This window comes from Neopelma chrysocephalum, unplaced genomic scaffold (genome assembly GCF_003984885.1).
Source record: "Neopelma chrysocephalum unplaced genomic scaffold, ASM398488v2 Primary Assembly neopelma1_347, whole genome shotgun sequence".
Classification (NCBI taxonomy): Eukaryota; Metazoa; Chordata; class Aves; order Passeriformes; family Pipridae; genus Neopelma; species Neopelma chrysocephalum.
The window spans coordinates 3,553,203-3,562,578 of NW_020898011.1; the positions used below are offsets into that span (position 1 = coordinate 3,553,203).

The 9,376-nt window shown below is 47.9% G+C and overlaps 1 long non-coding RNA gene across 1 annotated transcript; it reads right to left on the reverse strand.

The window, feature by feature from the left end:
- Window positions 1-1,503: 1,503 nt before the first annotated feature.
- On the reverse strand, window positions 1,504-5,737 carry LOC113978625. The gene is made up of 3 exons (XR_003537626.1): window positions 5,533-5,737; window positions 5,053-5,417; window positions 1,504-1,853 (listed from the first exon to the last, which is right to left on the reverse strand). It is a non-coding gene; the product is annotated as an uncharacterized LOC113978625 (long non-coding RNA).
- Window positions 5,738-9,376: the final 3,639 nt, after the last annotated feature.

The window sequence follows — 9,376 nt, forward strand, 5'->3', positions numbered from 1 at the left end:
CCTTTTATAAATTGTTTATAACTATTTTCATCCTAAAACAGGGCAGAAAAATCTTACAAAGTCACCCAGTTTTAACAAATGTCTACCCCTGACAAAACAAAAGGCTTGTTTACGTGACAGTGATAATTTCCCTGTCCCAGAGGCAGTTCCTCTTGTTTTACATCCAGCACAGCTCATGGCCGAGGGCTTTAGGGGCCCTTTTGGCAGAGCCCCAGCTCAAAGCGAGCTCTGGGGCATCCTTTACCCCAAGGGTCTGTGTGACTTTACCATACGAGTGCTCAGCAGCTGCAGCCCGAATTCCGATCCCTCCAGTTTTAGGAGCTCGACTATAATGAAGTGAAAGATGCTTTTCATCAGGGGCTATTATATCTTGGCTGATCAAAGCGCAAATCCGCTGCAGCCAGGAGTTAAAAAGCGCCCGGTTCGACGGGGCCGGGGGGGGAACAAACAGGGAAAGGCGGCACGTGGAGAGGAATGGAACGATCGCCAAATTTAACAGCACCCTCTCCCGGCTCTTGGCAGAATAACGTGATACTGGGCTTGGAGGAAGACTCCTGCTTGTTCCTCACACGCGAGGGACTTGGCCACCCTTCTGCCGGCAATAATTGCAGCTGAGCTGAAGCATCTGCCGAAATGCCACAGTGGCTCTGTTTGACACTAAAACCGGTTGGTGTTGCTCCCATCAAAACTTGAGGGCATCACCCTGCGAAAGAAAACGGATCAGAATCGCTTTGAGCGCTGGCATTGTGGAGCAGACAAAACTCCCCAGCTCCTCGCCGTGCCTCTCGCTCCAAAACTGTGGAGAGGGGCCAGCGATCCCTTCCCCCACTGCCCCGGGCTGCGCTCATTGAATCACCCAAAGACAGACGCTGTGACCAGCATGCTGAGTGCTGGAGCTCTGACACGCTTCTTTCTGCCACTCTGACCTCTTAGAATCATAGAATCAGCTGGGTTGGAAGGGACCTCCGAGATCATCAAGTCCAAACCTTGATCTTGCCTCAGCTTTGCCAGAGGTGACGAACCTAAAAATCCGAACCGTTACCTGCCTGCATCCCCGCGTTACTCTTGGGCTCTGTAAATCCTGTTTCACTTTACAGAAAAATCTGCAAACCAGCAGGAAAGGCTGGCTGAGAAAAGCAGTGCAGGGCAGGGGGAGCGTCACCCCCTGCTCTTTGTTTGCTTTGCCGTCTAAATTTCAAGCAGAACCCGGGAGTTTGTTTCCAAACCAGAGCACGGCTGCAGCAGCCCCTCGGTGCGTGTTTTCCCAAAGGAATCCCAGGATTATCTGCGAGCTGTGCTGCCTGGCCAGACCCCTCATCCCGGGGGACATCGTGGTGGTCGGTGGGGCTTTGACAGGATGATGTGCCAGGCTGCAGCTCAGCTGGCAGGAGCTGGGCTGAAGCTGTTTTCAAATGTGGTTTCCATCAGGCCTATCTGAGCTGCCCGTGGGATATGGCTGCTTGTGAGCATTTGATTAGATAGATTTCCAGTGTTTTTCCATGTCATGAGTAAGAGGAGGTGGGAACTTGGAATATTTGAACAAGTTATGCTAACAATCCCAGCACCAAAGCTCTCCCAGAATTACAAAAAACACACTAACTCGGAGGCGAGTTAAAAGCATTCAAGTTCTTTTTCCAAGCTGCAGTAGGGAAACAGCTGAACATAAATTTTTCTCAGTTCCTGTTCTGTATTTACTGATTTTGCAGTTTTTCCACGGTTTGAATGCTAGGTTTAGACATTCTTTCACATCCACAGTACACATGACATAAACACATCCTTTTTGCATGCCTGGAGTGCCCCCGAGATGGATCAGACAGTGAAGAGGGTAGAGGACAAGCTTGATTCCCCTTAGTCTGCAAAGAGATACCAAATGATATGAAACCCCAAAAACTGAAGGAGAAAAGGTAAGAGTGCCACAGCTTTTACTGAGACTGAGAAGCTCAGTCCATGGTGAAATCCCAGGGGCAGAGTTTTGGTGCAAATCACTCCCTGAGTGAATGGGAAATCCACCTCTGGTGCTTTTCTTGCAGTGTTCAGTCAGCCACTGTTAAAAACTGTTCTTAACATCCTGACCAGGCTTCTTGGAAAATCCCCAGGCCTAGAGGAGACCTCCTGGACACTGAAATTACCATCTACCACATAATGAAGATAATTGGGCTCACAGAACACCTCTGACTGCTGCTCACTCCACATCTTGGACACCGCTTCTCCTTGAGGAAGTATGGAATTACCAGGGCTTTTTTAGAGCAAAGCTTTTATCCTGAAGCCAGCAGACTGCGAGCTGGGTGTTTCATCCTTTCATCCCTTTTCCCCACCCACTTCCTTTTCTACTGTAGAGAAATGAGTGAACTCTTTGTGATCTCTGCTTTCCGAAGGTTCCATCACCCAAGCTGCTCCGCAGATTATCACTGGCATCCCAGCTAAGAGATGGCTGGGAGAGGCAGCAGTGCTGCAAGGAATTAAGTCAATTATTTCCATTTCAGGATTGGTCCTGTTTGCTACGTTAATGTAGCTTTTTAAGCATTTTCCGTCCACTCAGACGAATATTTGTGTATCATTTACGGAACACGAACAAAATCTCTCTCTGAACCAAAATTTCCAACCTCAAGGCGGCTTGTTATTTTTGGAGTGGCCATTAGGCCTCGGGCAAAGGCTTAAGGGAAATCCCATCCTCTGTAGTTGGGCCAATAACACTGTAAACTTAAAGATGGCCTGTCTTTTTTTGAGCTCAAGATTAGGCAGCGGCCCAGCCTCTCTCTGAGCCAGTAGCAGCAGTCAGAAAAACCACTGAGTGTGGCAATTCTTTTGGTAAGTGTCTGTGTTTGTTATTTTGACTCTTTGCTCTGGTTTGCTAAAAATTCCCTTTCATGTGCAAGCGTGGAATGTTCTTCTGTGACAGGAGAGCTGCCAAAACCTGAATCGGTCCTTTTTTTTTATTTCTTCTCCTTTCATTTTTGCCCCCACTTCAGAAGAGAGGCTACGAGTTAGAAAAAAAAAAAGAGAACTGGGAAGTGCTGAGACTTTCCAGGGCTCAGCACTTTCAAAGGGGGATGCCCAAGGACACCAGTGACCCCCACTGGGTGTGGGTGGAAAGGGAAGGCTGCACAGCTGAGTGCTGCCAAGAGTATCCCCTGTTCAAGGTGATGGTGCTAAGGGTCAGCTCTCCTTGTGTACATAACTGAAATCCCAACTAAGCTCTCAAACTGGGTAGGAAGAGAGGGTGGAAAATCAGTCTACATACCAAAATAGTATATTTTGGTGTGCTAGATAAAAATTGAGGTAGCTATGGCAGTGACCAAAGTGACACAGATGAAGAAAAGCATTAGTCTGCATTCAGGGGAATTCCAGTTTTGTCCTGTGTGAAATGACTGGTGGGACCAAGTCTGGCAGGGGAGGGGAGTTATAGGTGCACCTTGAAAACCATTATTCACCTCATTGTTGTTTCTTAATTTGCCTGTGGGTGGGTTCAGTTGGGAACTGAGGTCTCCAAAATCACGAGATGTGTATGTCCTGACAGTTTTAATTTTACTGGTGTGGCAGCAATCTCATATTAAGGAGCATTTTGCTTCAAGGCACATCTTGCATCACCAGGTTGGGAGATCTATTGGCATCTGGACTACAGCAGAGTGAAGCACCTGCTTCCCAGAGGATGTGCAGGCATCACACCCAGCCTTTCTTTGCTCTTTGTGGTCTTCTTCCAGCCTTCCATTTTGGCAGGTATAACCCACACCAGGATTATTCCTTTTTCCCTCCCTTCATATTCTCCTTTAAAACTTATAAATACAGTGGGCAGGGGTGGTTGTACCTCTGGAGGGCTGATGGATCACAAGCCCCCCTAAACACCTTATAAAATCACCAATTTTCAACACAGGAAAAAAGACAGTGATGGGAAAGAAAAGTAATTGTTACTGGGCTCAAAAAAGGGAAAATCACAGCTCACAGCATGGTGAGCACCCCTGTTTTCCTTTGAAAAGCATGTTGAATTGTTACAACATGTAAGTTGTTCCATAAAGCATTCCATGATTATTTTTTCCCCTAGCTCTTGGATGTATTACACAGCTCTGGTGCACCTCTGCAGCAGCCAGCAGTGTGGATGTTGGTAGCCATCCTCAGGCTTGCAAAACAGGCACAGGGACACGTGGAGCACTAACAGGGGCACGTAGGAGGAAGTTGGTGGGAGGATGGGTCAGACCCTCGGGGCTGGTAACGAGAAGAGAGCTGCTTTAAAAACAAAACCATTTTTTGGTTTTATTTTTTGCCATTGAGACTGGAAACCAAGGTTTCAGTTTGCTCCTGATGTAGATGGAGCTATGGCAAAAGTACATCTGCCATGGCTCATCTAGGGGTGCTTTGCAAACACATGTTCCACCAAGGCTGCAACCCCGTTTATTTCTGCAGATCACAGCACTAATTTAAAAGTGATTTGGTCAGGTCACAGCTTTTGCATCTGCTGCAGGCTCATTAAATTAACACCACTAATAGATTTGCTTTTTGGGGACCTGTCTGAATTGACAGAAGCTGGAGATACAATCTCCACAATGAAATTAATGCTGGGAATTTCAGAGGCTTAAACAGCACCTAAAACTGCAGCTGGGGCCAGAGGTAGCATTTTTCTAAATGCTCTCCTCACCCTGCTGCAGGATGGAGCTCTGGTGTCCTCAGCATGGGATGGACATGGACCTGTTGGAGTCCAGAGGAGGCTACAAAGATGCTCAGAGGGCTGGGGCACCTCTGCTGTGAGGGAAGGCTGAGAGAATTGGGGTTATTGAGAACAGAAACCTCTGGGGAGACCTTAGAGCCCCTTCCAGCACCTAAAGGGGCTCCAAGAGAGCTGGAGAGGGACTTTGGACAGGGCATGAAGTGACAGGGTAAGGGGTAGTGGCTTCCAACAGAGAGAGGGCAGGGTTAGGTTGGATATTTGGCAGAACTTCTTTCCTGTGAGGGTGGGGAGGCCCTGGCACAGATGGTCAGAGGATCAGAACACTCACTGCATGGGGGCAAGGGCAGAACATCGACCTGTTGTCATGGTGTGACTCATGGGTCAATACTCACCTCTCTTTGCTCTCCTCTTCACACCAGCACCTTCTGCAGGCACTGCCACGCCGAGGTGGAGAGTTAAAGCTGAGCTCATGTGCTGTCAAATTCTTTGCCATCATTTCCACAGGTGTAGAAATTGGTCAGCTGTGGCTAAGGTGTGCTAGGCAGAGGGGTTGTGAGAGCAGCAGAAACCAGGGTGGGGAGGCAGTTTGGGCAAGAAGAGAGGAAACAAGAAGCAGAGTCTGGAAGGAAGATGGAGAAGTCAATGGAGACCGAGCTGATGAGTTTGTATCCAGACTTGATACCAAGCACAGTGTGCAAGCGACAGGGAAACCAAGTAAATACCACCAGGAGAAAAAGCAGATAGAGAATCAGAACACCTGCAAACAGGGGAGACATGAAATCACCTGTGTTTGGGGGGTTATTATGAATGTCCCAAAATGAGGAGAAATTACCCCAGCTGAAGATGCAGGGATCCCAGGAGGGGTTCTGTACCTTCCCATTCCTTTGGCTCTGTTTTGCTGACAGCAGTTGGTGCAGCTGATGGACCCGTGGACTCTTCATTGCTCTCATGCTTTTGCAGCTCAGTTTGTCCCCAACAAGCACCACCTGATGAGGGCAGAGGGACAGAAAAGTGGTGCTCCTGAGCCTGTGGAGGCACCTGACTGAGCCTGGGAAGGCCCCTTGCTGACACTGTGCTTCAGTGTGGTTCAGCTGCACAACTTGCAGCTCAGCACAGCTCAGGCACTGAACACAGACAAAATGAGTGTATCTGGTGGAGCAAATGGGACCAGATCCGTGCCTGTCACAAGCAGTCACCTCGTGTATGATGTTTAACTTGACTTTTGCTGTATTTTCTCTGTACCCTGGACTTCACTCAGCTGGGGATTTGCTAATGCCTTCCTGTGCTTTAGAAGCTGCTGTGGGATGAAGGTGGGTAGATGAGGCACTTTGGCTGAATGTGTCTGAAACCCCTGGCAGTGTCAGCGCCGTCGTTAAGTGTCCCTCTTTAGTTTCCAGAATTAATCCCTCATAGAGGGAGGAGGCTGCTTTCACACCTTACAGAGCACTCCTCTTGGAGATGTGCCATGTTGTAAATGTGCTGCAAAACTGCCCCGGGGGTCAACAGGTCCAGGTGTCTTCGTTCTTAGCACAGAGCAGCTGCGAGCAGAGGCAAGGACATCCCATGCTGAACGCCGCTCTCCCAGAGGGAACAGCACGTTCTGTGTGCTCTCAGTTGCTCAGCCAGGAAGCTCAGAAACCTGTGTTCAAAAAACAGGGAAAGAAACAAAGCAAGAAAAGCCCCGAGAGCCTTGCTCTGGGGAGAGCAGTGGCAGACCTCACAGCTATCACAGCTGCTTCATTCTGTGACACAAAGGGTCACGCCCGTCTGCTCCACTCGGGGTGCTCACGTGGGAGATCTTGTGCAGAAGGATGGGGGAGTATAAATCAGAGTATTCATCACAAACACACACAGCATCGCTCCCAAGTTAGCTTCACATGTACTGAGGCATGTGGGTCTTCTCCTCTCTTGGTTCTGCTCTTAGGTCGCCCTTCCCCTCCCAGGAGGGCAGGAGTTGCATTTTTTTATTGTTTTTCCGTCTCTTATTTAACATCCACTTCTAATATTCTTCTTCCTGATCTCTAAGCATCCCTAATCCCTTTCCTGTACTGCAATCTGTAATCAATTTAAAAAAGAATCAGAAGCACTGAGAGAGATGTTAAGTGTAATTGTGGCTCGACCTAGTCAGTGAATGTTTGCTTCAGGTTTAAAGCTGGTGATTATGACTGAAATCTAACTATCTGGGCCATGAGCCTCTGGTGGAAATCCAATAGTGAAGATGCCATGTGAGGCAAGCATTTGACATCTGCAAATGGGTGCCATCTGTTTCTTCTTTTAAGAGTATTAACCATCTAAGAAAGGAAAAGAGATGCATGAAACTTGGTCTGAGGTCAAAAGAGTGTGAGTGAGATCAGGGTTTTGGCTGCAAAGTAAAATGGGGTATAGATTCACCCCCCCACACACACACACTGCTCTTTTTTGCAAGTGGAAAAGAGATAATTGCAACAGACGCACAGTACATCCCTCCAGATTTGGGGGAAGTCAGGGTGCAGAGGCAGTGATACAGCCCAGGCTTCTTTTTAGAGCCTTTTTCTAAATGAGGAAGTGAGTAACTTCAGAAGGCAAAATTTTGACTCAGCTTTTTTGCAATTCTACTTCTGCTCCCACCCCTGGCCGCTCATGTCTGGGCCAGGAACAGCTCATGCCTTCCCTTTCCATGGCACACTTTGCCCTCGTGGTCAGTGGTGATGGAGCTGTGGTGTGTTCACCTCTCACCCCTCCCACCTCCTGCTTCACTGCTGCAAACCCCAGGAGCTCCAGCACTGCTTGGCTCCCCTGCAATCCCACCCGGCTCTGGCCTGCCAGGGATTTGGGACTGACTTCTCTGTCTCTGTTTTTGAGTGTTATAAACCAGCAGTTTTCACAGTTTAACAAAAACTCCTTATAATTTAAAAGCTCTACACCATGTAATGCTGAAGTGCTCTTGGTCCAGGATGGGAGGCTGAAGGGAAGCACTTGGAGGCACCAACGTGGCAGCTCAGAGAGGTTTCCCTGAGCTCTGGGCAGTTGCAGCAGGACTGTTGCTGGTCCCCTGGCAGACTCTGGAATGTTTACAGTACAGGGCAGTGCACTGCAGCAGTGTCATCCCTTTAACAGCACGTAAGAAGAGATTTGCTGTGCAATTAATTTTGCTCTCGTTGTGAATGTTTCCTCTCATTTGCTTATGCTCCCAGTCTTACAGGAGAGCATCTTTCTGCATTTTGATGCAGGCTGTGCACATCCCCAGTGCCTTATCTGACACGAGGAATGGTATCACAATGTGACTCTCCACTAAAAGAATTAAAGTTATTTTTAAAAGACTCTAAAGGTATGTAAGGCGGGTAACTAGTGAAGCCTACCCACTGCTGAGAGTCATGTTTCTTTTCACTAGAGGTTGAAAGGATAATATAAAGTTTAATATTAAACAGGAGAGCTTTGCTGAAAGGAGTTGCCTTGGCCCCACTGTGTGCAGCAACCCTTTGGTACAAGAAGGAACATGGGATTACAAAAGGACAAACTCCATGAACCCCAGTTTCAGACCGTGGGAGTAGAATCAGAACCTCCCATTAAACCAGGAACATGGAGGGGTTTTTTTACAGCTCCGTGGAAGTCACACGTTGTGTGTAGCTCTCACATATTCATGAGGCACAATGAGCAGTTACAGTTTAAAAGCTGCTGGTGTCTCACTTCCACCAGGCAAACGCTTTTGAGGGAGAAGGGGAAATGATTTCTTATAATGAGAGGTTTTTCAGGGTGCAAATTTAGACGGAAAGAGGGAACTCTTTACGGTGTGGCCGATAACAGAACACCTGCAGGTCTCCTGCAAAGCCTCTGCACTCACAATAACTCACATCCCCAAAAGCAGCTGTGCCAGTGGCAGGGATTTCACACTGCTCTTATTTCTCTGAATCACATCCCAGCTGTGGGCAGCACCGTGAATGCCCTGACCTGTGAAACAATAAAGCTCTGTGTCACCAGTGAAATCAGTCTGACCCCTGCTGCTGCAGGGTAAGGTGTGTTCTGCCACCTCTCAGAGTGCCCATTACCTGTCTTTGCGTGCCTGAACCATTTAGACCTGGAGGTTGTGACTTGGCCTGAAGACTCACAGACAAGAACCACCTCCTGCTTGTCCACAGAGACTTTCTGGTCCAGGTTTGCCTGGAACATATCCCCAGAACAACTGTGGCTCAGAGAGTATCTGAAAGATTTTTGAAGAGGAGTAGTGAAAAAATAAAGATTTTTTTTTTCCTTCCCTGCCAAATAGGATGAGGAAAGTGTTTTAGTGGAAAATTTGGTGCCAAGAAATCTTTTTAATGCTTTTTAGATTTTTCTTAGGTACCTCTAGCAAGGCCACATTGTATTTCTGTATGAAGGTGCCATTATGTACACACCAGCAATGCAAATAATCAGGGCTGCATCAGGGATGACTCACAGTTCTATTACTTTGTCAGCATCGTGACTTCTCTCCATGCAAATTGTTGCCATCAGCCTCATATTTGAATCTGTGTGAGGCTCATACAGAGCTGTGGACACAGACCCTGATCCGTGAGACACTGCAGGGGTGGAGCCGAAATGGCAACTCTCAACCTGAGTTTTCCTCTCTGCCTGAGAATCATTTTACCCCCAAATAAAAAAAATGCCAGAGCTGGTAAAAAGGGCTGTTGCACCTTTGCACATGGATAGTGAGGGGCTGGGTGTAAGTATTTACGTGGGCTCTTTGCTCACACCTGACCTGGG